This window comes from Periplaneta americana, chromosome 7, assembly GCF_040183065.1.
Source record: "Periplaneta americana isolate PAMFEO1 chromosome 7, P.americana_PAMFEO1_priV1, whole genome shotgun sequence".
In the NCBI taxonomy this organism is placed as follows: Eukaryota; Metazoa; Arthropoda; class Insecta; order Blattodea; family Blattidae; genus Periplaneta; species Periplaneta americana.
The window spans coordinates 80619868-80638469 of NC_091123.1; the positions used below are offsets into that span (position 1 = coordinate 80619868).

Genomic DNA, 18602 nt, shown 5'->3' on the forward strand with positions numbered 1-18602 from the left:
TACCAAATTGCATCCTCTAATATATGGACAACGGTATAAACTATGATAAAGGCGCGGCTAAGAACACAAAATTACACGATTTGTTCACAATATTACAGAAGCAATACATTAAGAGAACATATAGCACGGATTATTGCTTTCATTAAAGGCGATGTAATTAAATTTTGTGTATTTGGCTTTTAGACGCATAATATATGAACAAAAATAACTACATTGCAATGCGTGTGTCTTCCGCTTTGGTTTAAAGTGTACTGTAACGAGCTACAAATTTAGAGAACCCGGGTTCGATACCTGTCTGAAAGTCAGAGCTGGCAATGCATACTAAAATGAAACAGTCAATGCCATTGTTGACTGAGATGCATTTTTTTTTGTCCAGTGGCAGGGCCTTAGGGCCCTTAACTTTTCCCGTTATTCATTCCGTTGTAGAGGGTGGCTCACAGATGTCGCTTGTGTCGAGAAGCGTACGTAGATCACTTAGTTCAAGACTCAGCTCATCAGAGACTATCCGAAATGCATCACAACCAGATGGATCTACACTGCACTCTTAATGAATGAATAAATGATGATGGTAATGGAGAATTGTTGCAATGTTACAGGAGAACCGGAAAAAAGCGCAGAACACGAAGAAAACACGTGTTGTCTAGACCACGGTTTTCCCCAGCATATTTTTAAGTTCAGGGTAGATCAGTCAGGATTGTAACCAGGTCACCCTTGTTTATAAGTTAAACGCGCTAGTATTCAGTAAACATTGGCGGCTGTTTTAGATTTATTTTGTAATTATTATTATTATTATTATTATTATTATTATTATTATTATTATTATTATTATTATTATTATTATTATTACTATTAAATACCGTAAACCCGGGCTACTTTGACATAGTTTTAAGAGTTTTTAAAATGTAACTTTTGTAACTTTCGTTGATGTCCACATTGTGGCTGAGGGGTTAGCGAGTCTAACTCCGAACCCAGCGGGCCCGGGCTCGATCCCCGGTCGGGACGAATTGCTTGGGTGAGGTTGTTTCGGGGTTTTTCCCCCCTCACTCCTTTGAATGAACATCAGGTAACTTTATCAGGCGATTGGAACCCCACTCATCTTCGCCACTTCCTTTCCTCTCCTATCACCCTTTCATTTATCATCCCGTTACTTCTTCTGGTTTTCAGATCGCTCTACAGGCGGCCCTCCGAAGCTGCTGGCTCTCCCGACCGGCCTCCCTGGATTGTATTCATGTGATGTATAGCTTCTGCAACGGAACCTGGGGCAGATCTCGGGGGAGGACTTCTGCCTCGGACCGTTAAGGGAGCCTTGGGGGGGGGGGGTTGCCGAAGCAGGAGTGGTACATGGACTCTGTTGGCTATAGGGACCGGTCGTTAAGGAGGTCAAGTGGTTAGGTCGGTGCGCGTAGAGGATCGGTGGGCACGCAACTCATCCCATATAGGGGAGTGTACAATAGACCTCAGGTCGTAGTGCGTGGGATGTTCCCTCCCTCCCTCCTAACAAGAAAAAAAACTTTCTTTGATATAATGAAAAATATTTTTAATCACACCAAATGATTCTTCGGCTATAAAACTGTAAAGGTATGATTTCCGTCAAATAAGCGCCCCTTCTTATGGTAGCCTCGGGTTTTGGGGTTAGTTTGACATGCCTTTTCCTTTCGTTGGAGTTCGACGTTGGCCGTCTCTATGGGCTGCTTTGACACCAACTTTTGTTTTTAAACATATTTATACATAAAAGAGGACAAAATAATTGCTTATTTCCGATTTATTTTGATTTATCTGAACTTAATTAGGAATGCAATCCAATCAACGTCAATGAATGTGTGTACAGGAAAAAGCTAATGAAAGGGGAACATCAATAAAATGGACAGAAACAGGAATGTAAGAATTGCAAGAGACAATTATGAGACAATACTTATAAGAACAAATCATACTGAAAGACATACAGAGCATTATAGTCACATTTCATCTTCACATTTTTCACATTTATGATATGGATTTCTTGACCCTTTGTTGCTTACACCACATACCCACGAATTGTATGTCACTCATCGAAACTCAATCCCAACCAATGTTGTGGATAAACCATTTCTGGAAGCTAATGCTTCCATGAAATCTTCACCAGAAATATTATTTTTCCATTGGGGAATATTTCTGAATTTTGCTTGTTCACAAATTTGCTCACAACAATCTGCACACTTTTTTATCATAGGCAATACCTAACCTGCAACAATTCCCAATGTGTCAGTAGTCAATTTTTCTTTTTCTGATGTTAAAACGCTGGAAATTCGAATTGAAGGATGAGGATATTTCCCTTCTCGATCGATCGATCGATCGATCGATCAATCAATCAATCAATCAATCAATCAATCAATCAATCAATCAATCAATCAATCAATCAATCAATCAATCAATCAATCAATCAATCAATCCAAAATAAATTCTATGTCTCCCACTGGAGCAAAGGGCAGCAACAAATGTTCTCCACTTTTCCCTACTTTCGGCCAGCAAGTTTAGGTCTGCCCATGATTTCCTAGCCTCTCGCATCTCCTCTTCTACGCTTCTCCTCCATCTAAACTCCGTTTCTGAAATCTGTGTGCAGCGAATGGGCGGAGCCTATCAGTGAGGAAGTGTGTTGAGGGCTGCATCGGCTCGCGGCCACTAAGAGGTAAGATGCGCGTGACATAAAGTGACAGGTCTGTATTCCAAAGCAAAGAAATTCCCCGAGAGGAATAGAGTCGTTGATTGCGAGATCGCCACGACAGAACGATAGTGCTTATCCTGTGTGTGGGCGTGTGTCCATCAACGAGTTATAATACTACAGAAAGGCAGTATACCTGCGGAGGCTGGGGGTACTATGGACAGCCATTTTTTGTTTGGCCATAGAGCAGCTGAATATGTTGTGCTTTTAACATTCTCAGTTTGGCGTAAAAGAATTTTTTTAATGCTGGAACAATGCCGGCTGTGTGTTCAGCATACAACTGCACATACAGAAGCAACAGAACAGAAGATATATCTTATTTTAAGTAAGGGCGTAAGCTTCGTAAAGCATAGTTCTTTTGGTGTATATTATCTTGTAGGCTTTTCACGAAGTTTGTCTCTTCACGAAGGTCCTAGTACATAATGAAAACTGTCATGTAGTGAAAAAATGCATAACACATTCTGCTGCGATTCTTCATGAAGTGACTGACAATGCTATGGTGATAAAGTAATTTATTCCATATTCTTGTATCAGACAGTGTCAGTAAGAGTATTTCACAACGTATCTATTATTATTACTTATGTATTTGTATTAATTGTAAACGTGGGTCAGTGAAAGAGAAGGCCTCAACTCTGCCAGGTAAAATCAAATAAATTATTATTATTTCTTTCCGATACATCAATATTTAATTTAAATTTTCGCTATAGTTTTTTTTAAAACTGATTTATAAACAAATAAAGAAGTAATGGTCAAGACTTTAAAATTTCTAAAAATGTCTCATTTCCTTGGATTTAAATTAAAAGTACTGTAACGTATGCAGAGACTAAGAGGAAGGAGGAAAATAGAAAAGACTGGATAGAAGAGGGTAGAAAACTATTAATGAATGTACGGTATTTAAAATATCTTTAAGCAAACTCAGTATAAAATAAAAGTGAAATTTGTGAAGTTCGTAAAGTTGAAAGTAAGGATGTACACAAACAGGCAAAAAGTGTCGCATTTACAGTAATATGTATAATTTTCTAAAAAGCTAAGTGCGTATGAACTCGTAATTTTCTCAGACATAGTTACTGCAGAAGTCTGTGGTATGAAAGTGTGTAAGTGTCTCGTATTTTTAAAAAAGAAGAAAATCTGTTTAAATTAGTGGCGTGCCTTAATTAAATATCCCTGGAAATATCAAGAATCGAAAACGTAAGTGAACAATCTGGACAATTTTGATAAAACTGTGGTTCGTCAAAATATTAAAAATTTTTAAAACAATGATGAATACTCATCGTTGAAAAACTCACAAGTATTAGAAAGATAAGACAAATAATAACTCAGTTTTACAAATGAGAATAATTGTTGCGAAGTTCAGATTTTAGGTTGGCCTATAAGAGGAATAATGATTAGGCTGAACAGACGTCCCCGATTTCCGGGGACAGTCCCTGGTTTTGAATTGCTGTCCCCGGGGAGCAGATGTCCCGTTTTTGCCCCTGGAAATTAATTTTGTCCCCAGAAGCTTTGATTTTGTTTCAATAACATTTTACACGTAAATATTTAAGGATCATGAAGGAACTTCTGCGATTCATGCACATTTCTGAACGCTTCTCAGTATCAGACAGAAGAACCAGCGAGCACAGTACGAGATATTCTGCACTCTTTGAGAAGAATATAGCATCTTTGTCTTTGGTCATCTTGTCGTCTTAGCATTCGCATTGCGTGGAAGCGTTAGAACTACCTCAGCTCCATTTTTAAGTAGTTCAAAAAATGAGAAATTTTGTGACAAACCAATAGGCGAACATTAAAAAATTTCATTCCGTTTGAAAATCTTCTCAAAATAGTGTCATTAATCATGTGTCTTCCAGTCAGTAATTCATCAGTTGGAAAACTTTTCTCCACAGTGAATTCAATCTGAACTGATGAATAGAGTCAAGAAAGAAAGTTGAAACAGTTAAAGCTTTGTTAGGAATACAAGTGAAAACAAACTTTCATTCCTCATTTGGAGAACTTAGTGTGAAGCTGTGTGGGAATGAACAGATCTTTAAAAACATACATTCTTCAGACAAGTACTTGTAAAATGTGTGCGCTCGTTAGAGTTCAACGTTTACAATATTGTGTGAAAGACTTCCATGCGTGCGTCAGTACTGAAAGTGAATTCTTAGTGGTTATAATTATCTATATATAGGAGTTTCGTGTGTTTATGCATTTAATTCAAAACATTAAGGGCCATATTCATAGACATTCTTAGCGCGGGCTTCCGGTAGATGATCAGCAAACTAACGTTTTTCGTATTCATAAACCAGTGTTAGGGATATGATATGAATCCTGTAGGCTACAAGTAACCAGTCGATAGCCGGGGCTAGTTTAGCACGCTCGTAGCGCGGACTAGCGAAATGTCTATGTATAGCACCCTAAGATACTCTACAAATTTAGTGTGAAAATTCGTATCATTGTATCTACTGTTACATGTATTTTCTGCAACATTTCAACGAAGAGTAACTAAGTAAGTGTTTGTGATTTTTCTTGAAATTGCCGCTGTCCCCTGTTGGACCATAAAAAATCTGGTCAGCCTAATAATGATGGCAGCAAGTTTTTCCTAGAATTGGATGACATTATTGTTGAGAGAATAACATTTCTATAGACTGTCCATAATCTCAAAATTTTAGGCGGAGCACGTCCCATTTTATACACACAAGAGAAGAGGGTGACCCAAAATCATTCGCGGGAAATTACTTGGCAGCAGAAAGAACACAGAGGTTTCAGAGTTCCTGCTGGTTAAAACAGCAGACTTAATGTTTATCATGCAGAATGTACAAAAAGGAGTTTATACCAGAAAGGAAATGTGTCTTCCGTTCACGTCCACACATTACAAACTGCGACTTTCATAACTAGGCTATATGAAAGCCAAGAATTCTTAAAGAGTGGTTTATTGCTTGGCTTTTCGACGGTTAGACCCGGGACGGGTCCTTGCCTGGGCATACTTTCGCCCATTGTGCGCGCTATGTAGGCCTATGCGTTAACTGTCCAAGTCCAACAGGTGTACTGGTGAATCTGACGCTGACATGTGGGCCATACTGCCCTCAGCCCCTGATGGAGCCTGATAAGCTCCATGGGCCTAGAGCCCCAAGCACTTTCTAAATCAGCATTGTGAGACTAACGCTGACATGTGGGTCATTCTGCCTCACCCCTTGATAGAGCTAGGTCTCATCTGCACACGAGTAGCCTGATAAGCTCCATGAGCCCTTCGTATATATCAGCAGCGGAAACCCCTACTAGCCCTTATGATTTCAACCCAACCTCTTTTTAGTATTGCAGATGATAGACGAAATGAGGGGGAAGTGGAGATTGTTGGTTAAATGATAGAGGGAAACAGGAGTACCCCGAGATCCTCTGCAATATCTCCTTTGTACACCACAAGTTACATCATGACGTGACCGGAAATCGAACCCGTGCCACCTGGATGAAAGCCGAGAAAAATGGTTTATAGACAGGTTTCTTGAAGAGGGATCTCTAAACATTATGGAAAAGATAATATTATTAATTTTTTCATCCTACAGAATTCGATGTTATGATTATTATTTATTAATAACGGAGAAAAATTCGCCCCGGCACTGTAATTGAACCCAGGACCCTCAGTTCTACATACTGAGCGCTCTACTATTGAGATAAGTCGGTGATTCATACACAGCACCGGACCGAACTCCTCTCCTTTGGTTTTTCCTCTTTTTAGCCTACTCTATGTTTAGACATTATATTATCTCATCATTAAGGTTCGGATGAAGTAGCTGTATTGGTCCGTGCATCTGATGATTCATTTATTTTTCGTTTTGTTTACAAACATTAACTAGTAGTGACGACGTATATTCAGTTCCTTTCGGCTGTACTGTCCATTCACTGATGTTTTAGCTAGGGGATGGGGAGCACTCTTCCCAGCAAGGTAGAGTTTTAGCTAGTGGAAGGGGGTAGTGTTTATTTAGTCTGAAGCAAACGCACGGACCAAGGATGCCTATCCTCATAACAACTACTTTATCTGAGCCATACTCATCATATAGGAATGCACTCATATGAGTGACTTGAACAGCCGGGAACCAACAGTTTTGTGGCCTACTGTTAGGCAATTAAATCTATACGTTACACAATGAGATCTACAGAATGTTTCCGAATTGGTATTACAAACTTTCAGGGATGATGGCGAAGGGTACATGTATCAATTTGAGATAGGAACCATGGTCCGGAAGTCACTGAGTCGAAAGTTATAAGCAAAAATAGTTGTGTGGAAATGGAATTGTAATTTGGCACCACGTGCCTTCCTTCCCTTAACTTTTGGAACAATCGTGAAAAAATGATATGGGCCGGATGTCTCCTACGTGGGTACTTGTACCAACAGCTTGTCTACTGTTCCCATTGGCTCATCCGTATTCGAAAATCAGGTCTGCTTATTCCGCTCTCGTGTACTCCTCCATTTTACTAGGACTGATCAACTGGACACTGCAACTTGTCACATACACTGCTGTCTACAGACGTGCATATCAGGACCGACCATGTTCGTTACACATTACGCTATCTGCATTGCTTTAGTGTAGTTTCCTGTCCCCACCCCTCAGACAGCGCACTGAATGGAATACTGTAAGTAGACAACGTAAACAACGTCAGATGAATACAGTATGTGTAAGATGTACAGATAAATACACATAAATAAGGTGCACAGAGGAATAAAATTATTTCATTTCCACAGAACTATTTTTTCTTGTAACTTTCGACTCGGTCATTTCCGAACCAGGGTTCCTTATCTCAAATTGATACATGTGCCCTTCGCCATCATCCCTGAAAGTTTGTAACACCACCTCGGAAACACCCTGTATATGATATTATGAAGTTTGGTCCGATGCTGTGGATGGAGTCTCAGCGTAGCTCAATGATAGAACGCTCAGAACGTAGAACTGAGGGTCCTGAGTTCGATCCCCAGTAACAGATCGATTTTTGTTCCGTTATTAATAAAACATTATGAAAAAGGCCAACTACTGCTCTACAAAATTAAATAATATGCTCCCGCAAAGTTAAAATTATTGAATGGTTGAAGAAAAATAACGAGACATATTCACAAGATCAAAAAGGATGTCACTTATTAACCAGGATTAAGTCCTAGCAAAGAAGCCAAAGATGAATGAATTAGATCCGATTGTAGGAGAGAACATCATAGTCGTATCATTAGTTCACCGAAATATTACTGTCAATATACATAAATTTAACTAGTGGTTTATGCAGAAAATGCTGCAAACTAAGTTCTTTAAGAGTTCAAATAAAAACTTTTCAGATGTACTTTCCAGAAAGAATACGGTACCAGACATTTTGAAAGCTATTTCCTTCCATAATAATGAAATATACTCCACGGAAGATGTAACATTGAAAGCAACGTAATAACTCAATGAATTGAAAACGTGTCAAAATATATATTTTAAAAACCTTCCCGCTAAATGGTTTTTATGCAAAATGCTATTTTTTTTAAATATATACATCCTCAGTTCTCTGAGTTTCAGTGCGAAAATGCAAGGAAGGACGATCAGCGAGTTTTTCATGTGGGAGTAAGATAGTATCTGTTTCAGGTTATTGCGGATTGCAGGTGAGAGTTAGAACTAACAAGGGAAACTTTTCATCACACTCCTTTCACATTTTAATGAAATATAGCTCATTTCGAAGCTCATGAAAACGAGAATAAGAAATAACCTTTAAAATATGCAGAAGTTACTTGTAAAGGGCGTAAATCCTAGTTAAAAGTCACTACATGCCAATAGACATACTTCAATACTTTATTATTATTCCATCGTTTGATTAGTTCAACCAGTTAGTGACGCGCCTTTCGAGGAGAAGTGCTGGGTTCGATTTCCGGCTACTATTTATTTTTTGTTCTTTAAAAACAAAAACGTGTAGAGGGCAAAATACCGATAGCAATATACAGATTCCTCCTCAGTTGGTTCTAGTTGAATGGGCAAGAAGATTCTTACGATGAAAGAGTAATGGAACGGAGAAAAATTCTCTCCGGTGCCGGGATTTGAACCCGGGTTTTCAGCTCTGCGTGCTGACGCTTTATCCACTAAGCCACACCGGATTCCACCCCGGCGTCGGACAGAATCGTCTCAGTTTTAAGTTCCAACTCTTGGGTTCCCTCTAGTGGCCGCCCTCTGCACTACGTCATAGATATCTATGAACCTAGTACCGAAGTCCACACATGTGCTGAGGTGCACTCGTAATGAGTGACTAGTTGGCCGAGATCCGACGGAATAAGCGCCGTCTTAAATCACGAAGTGATTTACGCATATCATATATATTATTATTATTTTTTTATTTTTAATGTACCGAAGTACATATGATATTTCCATGCAGATATTGTGCGTCATCATACAATGAAAGAGTAATGGAACGGAGAAAAATTCTCTCCGGCGCCGGGATATCTGCATGGAAATATCATATGTACTTCGGTACATTAAAAATAATATATAAGAAGATTCTTGCTGTGCATCTACTTGATCTTACAGTTTGTTTATTACGCAGGGTGCATTAGATCGTGAATTGGAGACAAGTTTGGTGGCTAGGTGAATCCGTTAAATACAGCTCGTGACTTTTGCAAACTAGTGTATGATAATTACGGAAACTTTGAAGTGTTCGAGTTCCCCAAGAGACAACAATATTGCCGAGTACTGGTATAAGGACTTCTTACAATTAAACAAATGTTTGAAGTGTGACACTCTGGCATTTATCTGTTGTAGCATATGCGATAATGTGTTGTTTTGATCATTTGCTCAGTAATGAAACCTTTCACTGTCATTCCATGCAAAATTAAGTTGTTTTGTTCGCAAGGAAATGAGTAAGAAACACTTTTATTCTATTGGTTTAGAATAATAACACCGTTTTTTGTCATTAGAATCCAGATAATGAAAGAACAATAAAAAACTAACAAAAAGGATTACATAAGACAACAAAACATTATAAGAAAAAAATGAAAAAAAAAATATATATATATATATATATATATATATATATATTCGATTTGAACATGGGTCCCCTACTTAACAACTAAACACGCTATTCCACGCTATCCGTTGAGCTAACTCAATGTCCATACATTTTTACATACAGCTTTTTTTCGTGATTCTTGTAACGTTATTTAAGCCCTTTTGATCACAACTTCGACATTTTTTGATTTTATATTCTGATTCAGGTCTCCCAGAGCAATACAATAAGCTATCATTTGTTCAAACCTGAAGAGAGAGCAATGAAAAGTTTCCCTTGCAAGAAAATGTGAGGTCTGCCATGCTTTCGAAGAACAGACACAGAATCTTGGTGTAGCTGTTGCATGTTTCATGATTTGCCTTAAAATGTAGCTGGCAGAATCACTATTTTTCCTGCTAAGAGATCTTGTTGAAGTGACCGGGAGATTACAAAAATCTTACAGGCCTCTTATTTGAACAGTATGGGATGCCTTTTAGTTTTTCCTTAGGAACAGTAATCTTTGCGTTTCCATCGACAATACTGGTGTACTAAATATTGGTGAATTAACTTTTGTGTATTTAATTTTAATAAAAATTTATCTTACGTAAGTTTTGTAGCTTTTATGTATAGCCATTACTCAGAAAGTATTAGGAATGAAGATAAAATTTAAGATATTCTCTTCGTCTGTTTATATAACTTCGAAAGGTTTCTCTTTCATATCATCATTGATAGCATTGCTGTGTATCATTAGTGGCAGATACTTATACCACAGTCTAGTAAATACAGTCACGAAGCTCAATACGTAGTAAATATGCATCCATAGATAGCTGCTAACCACTAGGATCGCTACTATCGCCTCATTACAAACAATGCGAAATAGTACCTGTGCAGTACTGTATATTGTTGCTAGTACCCTCATAAACTCAAGCTTCGTGACTGTATATACTAGACTGTGCTTATACTGTAGCATAAACTATAATATTACATTTTTAATTATAATAATTTCGTCAAAACTTAAGTTTTGTAGTTTTTAATAATCAATACACAACTGTACTCAGAAAATTACACAACAGAGAATCAGAGTTTTAAATTCATTATATAACATTCCTAATACGTTTTGATGTTTTTAATAACCAATATAGAGACGTGCTCAGAAAATTACACAAATGAAGATCGATATATTGACATTATGATGTCAGAGAATCTGAGCTGTAAATACGTTCGCAATTCTGCAGGTCATGGCCTTCATGATAATGTTTATTTTAGAGTGTGTTTTATCTTCTTCTGAAAATCCATTAGTTCTCAAAACTGACGACAGATGGTTTTTTGTAAAATAGGAAGATTATGTAGGAAAATTAACGTTTCACTGAAAACTACTATTTTTCCTCGTATCCTTGGATGCTAAGCCTTAACATGAGGAGTCATTCATTAAAATCCGTTCAGCCGTTTTCCTATATTTCCATTATTAGTTAAAATTATATATAGGCTATAGAAGACAGGTGAAATAGCCAACGTTAAACAGTTGACTCACGCCTCTCAGGTTGATATTACGAGTACAAAGGAGGGTCGGACTTCTCGCCTCGCCGATGTCGAAAGACTGCAATAACAAGATTACCATAAGAAATTGAACGAGGCGAAACAAAACAGAATATTGTGATAAACGTCCGAGACAGTAATTCAGATACCGACACATGTGATAAGCAAAGGGGGGGGATAAGGCGAGGTACCGTATTTTACCTTAGGACGCCTCGCTCACACTTTTCAAGTTTACTTGATTTTAAGAAACCTGAATTCAAGTTGCGGTTCAAATATATTCAAGTTATTTTCTTTTCAAGTAGGGTAAAATGGCGTCGATATAAGTTATGCAAATTGGAATTTCTGTAGTAGCAACCCTCATTGCCAGGAAACTGATAAAGATATCGAAGAAATGGGAGAAGCGTCACCCTTCAGTATGGGTTAGGAATTGAACTAGTGAGAGAAGTACATGACCATTCACCATTAAAATAGAATAAGAGAAATCTTTAAGCAAATATTTAATAATTCATAATCTAAATGTAATAAATTAAGCATGTCTAATTTACCATATTTGAAAATTATTTTCTTGAAGCTGTCACAGTTCCCCCCCCCCCCAAAAAAAAAATGTATCCCCCAAATTGAACCATGCCATTTCGGCCGATAAATGTCATCCCTTCAAGCAATACTCTTTTTAATCCTTTCTATTTTCCTCACTTCTCTATATACAGTTTAATGTTTTTAATTTTCTTTCATACCTCACGTTAAAATCTCTCCTGTTCAATTCCTCAGTGAACTCTTCCTTGACAGCTTCCCATGCATTACTGTCACGATACTTCGCTGTTTCTATAATCTATGGACCTTCGTGATTTTATACAACTCAAGAAATTTAAATACTTGGTCATTATAACACTTACTCATTGTTTCTTATTATTTTTACTTTCCAGTACAACAGAAAAGCAATCAGCTGTTAATTTACCGCGCTTAAAATAAGTTTAAATCTGAATTCGCGCGTTTTCCCTTTGAATTCAAGCTATCGAGTAACGTCCATATTCAAGTTGTTTCAAGTATTCTTTTCCCTTTGAATTCAAGTTATGAAGTTACGTGAGACGTCCATACTTTTCAAGTTGTTTCAAGTGTCCTTTTCCATTTGAATTAAAATTATCAAGTTAAGACCAATTCACACGGGGATAGTTTACAGGAGTCAAGTGCTTGAAGCAAGTCAACTTTCCTTCGACTTTCCCAGCGTGACATAGTCGAGACAGTCAAGTTGTGACTTGACAGTCAAGCAGAATTTGAGTTGACGACTCGTCAACTTTTGTGTCCCTTTCCCGTCACGTGATCAACTTGACTCCACCACTTTCCTTGTGTGAATGCTAACTTGTAGCAAGTAGAAACTTGCAAGCAGATAGCCTATTGTGGATAGTGTGTGATTGTTTAAATGAATAGCTAATTAATTCAGGTAACGAATTTGAGATTAATTAACTTTCAAACCCCACATTTTAACAATTACTAATCCTGCTTACAAATCACTTGGATTTGTAATTCGAAATTATTCAAGAAACCACCTGTTTTTAGGTTAGGCCTACACTTAGTTAGAAGCAATAATTTGGAATCCTCGTTGCAAAAACAACGTTCATTCTATCGAGTTGATACAGAATAAATTCCTTTGGTTCCTATATTATAAGATACTCATAATAACTTGTCCATTCCAGATCCAAATTACTTAGATTATTGAAATGAATTTTTGGTTTCCATACGTTCAATGACAGAAGAACGACTTACTAGATGATATTTCTCAGTAAATTTTGAACAAAAATAATACCGAGTCCGCTGAAATACTCAAACTAATTCCAGTTTATATTCCTCCAAATATATATAGAATAAATTTGGTATTTAATATCTCTAGATCGAAAAAAATATCACAACCTTTCCCTTGTTTTGGCCTTACAATTTATTATCAATTTATGAAATGTCTTATTTCTTTTTTGTCAATACTGAATAATTATAAGTTACATCTCTTTCATGTTTTCATTTCTTTTATTTCTATTGCTAATGAGTTGCATATACCTATTTTATAACTGATGCTCATGTAAATCATTATAGATAATAAATTATAAGTTAAATTATTCATGTATATTTGTGTGAAGAAGGTGCTTTGATGGATATCTAGCCTGTGTACTTTTCCATAAGTCATAATAAATAAGTAAAAAAATTGGTTGAGATGTAAGAACTTCCGTGGAATATATACGGCACGAGAAATACTTCAATACTAATGAAAATTAGAATTAAACAACAGAGAATTATTTCAGAAACTTGTTACGAAGTTTAAAGAACAAGGTGTCCATAACATTAATGTAGAGGTGGTTTAAAAACAGTGTACCTCCAAGCATACAACATTCAGGGCGCGTTTTTTACGTGTGGACCATGGTTTCAAGTTTAGTGTCTCCGTGTAATCACAAATATGGTGTCAAGTTTAGAGGCTTCAAGCACTTGACTCCTGTAAACTATCCCCATGTGAATCAGGTATTACGCGAGACGTCCATATTCTTGAAGTTGTTTGAAATGTCCTTTCAAGTCTGGTAATAATAATATAAAGGGATTAAACTTCACTTGAAACTAGAATTCAAGCTGCTACTTGACTTAACTCAACTTGAAACACAGTTCGCATTTTTCAATTTCGTTAAATGAAGTTACTTGATTCAAGCTATTTGAAAAGTTAGAACGAAGCTTTAGCTACTGGCAGCGGCCATTCATTTCTCATTTGATGCGGTGCTCCTACCTCTTTCCAACGGAATCTTCACTATCTATGTATTTTCATTTGTGGACGTAACGGCGAGACTGGTTTGAAATTTTTTTTGGAGGTCAATTCTGAAGTTACCACCCATACCTAGTGAGAAACACGTGCTTCTACGTCAAAAAATATTACAAATTAAGTAAGACGATTTAATGTTGTAAATTAATCCATAATTTAAAATGTAGACATTCTCAATAACAAACAAGTACAGTGCGATCCAGAAGTCTCTCTGCAGTGCTTGTGTAGCCACGGTGTAGCCGAGAATGCAGTAGGCAGAGAATTCAAGTGGCAGCACTGGCCGCTAAGCATATGATGGACTGGGGATGTGAGGTTGTCAAACCTGAATGAATGGGGGGGTGCCAACTTTCTACAGGATTATGTGCCAACGTTCTATAGGATTACTAGAACTAACGGAGCTGCGGAGGGACTTTTCGATCGCACTGTATTACCAAAAAGAAAAAAAAAGGAACAACTCAAAAACTAAATGTCAATCTGGGAGCTAATGAACTATCGCCTCACTCTAGAGGTTAAAGAGGGCAACTCTTCGATACTGATTACTGAAGCACTCGCTATCGGCTATATTCTTCCACGAGTGACTCACCTTTGTAAACATTCTTGGGACACATTGCAGATAAAACAGGCCAGCGTATGATTTGTTTTTAGTAATGCTCGCCGCGCTAATCACTACCTATTGTTCATACGAGACATGGTAGCGATATATTATTTCAACTCGAAGAGAGTTCATCAACATAAAGAACTGTAGGTTCGAGGTGGGAAACATTGAAATCTTTTGATTTTGGTAAAATTTATATAGTCCATACATAGATGTCCAATTGTAACTCGTACGAGGTAACCCCTGGCGTAAGCAACCCGCAGCGCATATTCTTTAAGGTCGTTTTTCCTATTTTATATGTAAAGTTATTGACCTTAGCAGAGCATGTTTGACGTGCAATATCTCCTGGTTCTATAGGCGTTCGGACACCCATTCCATATTGTTAAAGACCATTAATTTAGAAGAATTTAACAATGTAACACTCGTTCTTGATGTCTATAAAATCTTAAATAATCGAATTTTATGGAATATGTGAAAGAAAAGACTGAGCACAACACTGGCCACCAGTTTGAAGTAATGGTTTGGGTCTCAAAACGAAGATTTGTGTTCGGTACACTACCGGCTGTATTATGCCTTTTGATTGTAATATTTGGATTAATTCCGGTTTTGTTCCAATATGCATTCTCCTTGCGAACAACAGTTATATTCCTTGATTTTGTAAAACGACCACGAATTGAAGACTTGAAGAACCCAGACATGCTGAGACTTACAGCAACAAGAAACTTCTACATTACGGCTGCTGATATTACCCTTGAAATGTGGTATGTATTGCCTGCCATCATCTTTAATGAATGACTCTGTGAATGTCAGGGCGTTACAACATTCGCAATTGCCAAGAAGCATCCGAATAAAAAAATCACGCTGTGACAAAATCGCTATTACCTAACACAGCAATTTTTCGGGAGGTGTCACAGTTCGGAGCTGTGACGGCAAAACGCTGTCACACCCCGAGTTAGTGTTCTTAAACTTGTATTAGAGACTATGTATTTCACATCACAAATAATTTAAAAGCCAAGTTAGCTGATCCGTTATCGAGCTCTGTAAAGGTATTACATCCTTTTCACCTGCTGTTTCGGTGATAAAGGCCATGAAGACCTTTTCTGTTTACTAAAGCACACGTCCATTTCGTCCAGGACTATTATGTTCGCTGCTGATCTGATAGTTCGGAGTTAATATTACAACTCGTCTTGTTTCCCTTCATCCCTTATTCAGTTTACAGTTTATTCACTTCTTGCGCGGCGTCTGCAGCACGAGTGCGCTTTGTCGAGTTGTGTAATTAAACCTCTTGTCTTTTCTGTGTCACAGAATTGAATAGCATTGTAAATAATACGTCTCGCTTGGCGACATGCACAAACACGCAATTCATTACTCTCGTCAGAACGGAGTATAGGAAAGACGACAGCGTGCCGTTATATGACTTCAGTTCGCATTTTATTCACGTGTTTACACCATTGAAAAGAATCGGAACAAGCCTGAAGCATGTGCGAAGATATGACGCAGGTGCTAATTTGAATGGTTGTGAATGGCACCAATATGTAATTCTGTATTTAATCATAGGCTATGTCTGTAACAGTGCAATATAATTGTGTCATTAGTCTGCATTAGAGATGGGTATTCGCGTGCATTTGCAGCGTGTCCTCTTAGTGCTTTGACTCATGTATATTGTTCTGAAGATTGTCTAACCTCTGAGCACTTTTACTAAAGTCAGTGACTGACAAAAATAGATTGTAGAATTCAAAAACGAACTAAAATATGTAATCAATCAATGTACAAGGACATCATATTATTTTTACTTCAATTTTTATTGTACCTGAGTTTTTGAATGTACTTCACTCCCACCCCTTCTACTAATGAAGTTCAACCGTCCTCCACACAGAGAACCAAGACCGCATATACAGTCATAGTAGCCTTACGGTCATAGTAAACACTACGTTCCAGAAATATGTTTATGTTTTCCAGTGACGAAAGAGCTTTCAATATTGCATCATTTTCGCACAGGCACTGTCGTCCATTTGCCTACGTCGCATTCCGGTTTTCCCCACCTGCTTCTATTCGCCTCTCAGTAAAGACTAGTGGCTGGGCTATCTCACCTCTTTTCTGAGAACATTAAGTTCTGTTAGGAATTGGACGTCTACGTAATATTATACCCATACAACTGTTTAAAATAACTTGAATAAAAAATGCCTCGTGAAGTAATTAACTGTCACGCGAATATAATAGTCCTGGACGAAAAATGAATCCCCTGTGTAAACGTGATTATTGACATCCCAATTTTACTAGAACTCCACGTTGTCTCGACTGTTCCAGCTTCACTGCTAGCCTGATCTAGACAGACAGCGTAGTCACTACAGCTAATAAAATAGTGCCAAATATAGAAATAATAGTATCTGCAAAAGTGAACATTGTGCCTGATAATGAAGCATCGTCATCCAAGTCGGACCAGTAAATACTGTGTTCACAATACGTAATTTGTGTTTCATTGTATCTTAAAATTTACAGTAGTAAAAATTCTTAAAAGATCAATTTGAAACATTTTTCTAAGAGAGATGTTAATTTTAGTTCACTTAATAATTCAAATGTTGTGTTTCTTTAATCTTTATTAAAGGAATATGTAATTGTATGACATATCATTCCAAGGCTAATTGTTTTTAGGGTAACATTTTTTCAATGTTTAGCTTACTATATTATATTATAGACTATTTTGGAACACTTTGAGAGCAGTCTGTTTTTTCAGACGTGAATTTTTATTTTTTGTTATTATTATTTGTATTATTATTATTATTATTATTATTATTATTATTATTATTATTAACAAAAACTTTTGTCATTTCGTACTCACGAAAAACTACTTCCATAAAATTTAACTATTCTCTTAACAACGTCTGTATTATTAGGAAAAATTCTATTAAAGATCTTGGTGTACTACTCGATTCTAAATTATACTTTCACAATCATGTTCAATATATTTATAATCATTCAATAAGAATGCTTGGTTTAATAAGATCTATAACATATTCTTTTTCTACTCCAGAGTCACTATTAATTCTATGCTTTACTTTGGTTCGATCTAAACTTGAATATGCATCTGTAGCCTGGAATTCCATTACTTCAACTGATTCGGTTAAATTGGAAAATATTCAAAGAAAATTTATTTCCTTATGTGCTTTTCGATTTATACCCAATTCCTCTCACTTTAACTATGAGATTACTGTAAATATTTTAACTGTTGTAGCCTTTATTCTAGACGTCAAAATCTTGATTATCAATTTTTTTGCAAAGTTATCAAGGGTGATATTGATTGTGAGTCTATCATAAACAATATCAGCCTTCGTATTCCTACAAAAGGTTTAAGATTTCAAAAAAATATTTATAACAGAAATTCAAAATCACTTTCTCCAGTCTGTAGATGCATAAAATATGCCAATTTGCATGGGCACAATTTAGATCCTTTTAAGGTATAGTTTCGTTTTGATTATTAGTATTTACTGTTCTTGTTCTCAATTTTATTTATGTATGTTTTTGTTAATATTTCCTCAATCAAATATAGCTAATAATTATTTTAAAACGGTAGGATTTCATCAGCCCATGTCAAGCTAATAATGTTGTGACAGTTTAGATTAGGTTAGTAAAGTTTTCAGAATATATTCGACAACGCTTATTTCTTAATCAGTAGGCCTATTGTCAAGGGAAGACAAAAACGTGAGTTTCTTCTCACACTGCCGTCAAAGGTTAAACGACTTACGACTTCCATTTGATAAGCTGTTAAGTTATGAAACTACTGAGCGAGGAATACCTGTGAGGCTCTTGAGGTTGTAAGGGAGCAAGAAAAAAACTATTTGCAAAGACGGAAACATTTTCTGGAAAAATATAATGGCAAATTTTCCATGTTACGTCACTGTATCATGTTGATATACTTCCAGTAATTTATCTTTAATTTTTAATCCAACACCAGAAGCGCAGAATAGATTCTTGTACACCCCTCCAGCTAAGAACTGATAAGAGCAGCGTGTGAATGA

At 36.8% G+C, this 18602-nt stretch overlaps 1 protein-coding gene and 1 non-coding gene across 2 annotated transcripts in view; both read right to left on the reverse strand.

Annotated features, from left to right (window-relative positions):
• Positions 1–18602, reverse strand: part of LOC138703225 (uncharacterized) — a 1345654-nt gene that overhangs the window by 38582 nt on the left and 1288470 nt on the right. The window lies entirely within an intron of this gene.
• TRNAC-GCA (transfer RNA cysteine (anticodon GCA)) lies at positions 8712–8783 on the reverse strand. The gene has a single exon. It is a non-coding gene; the product is annotated as a tRNA-Cys (tRNA).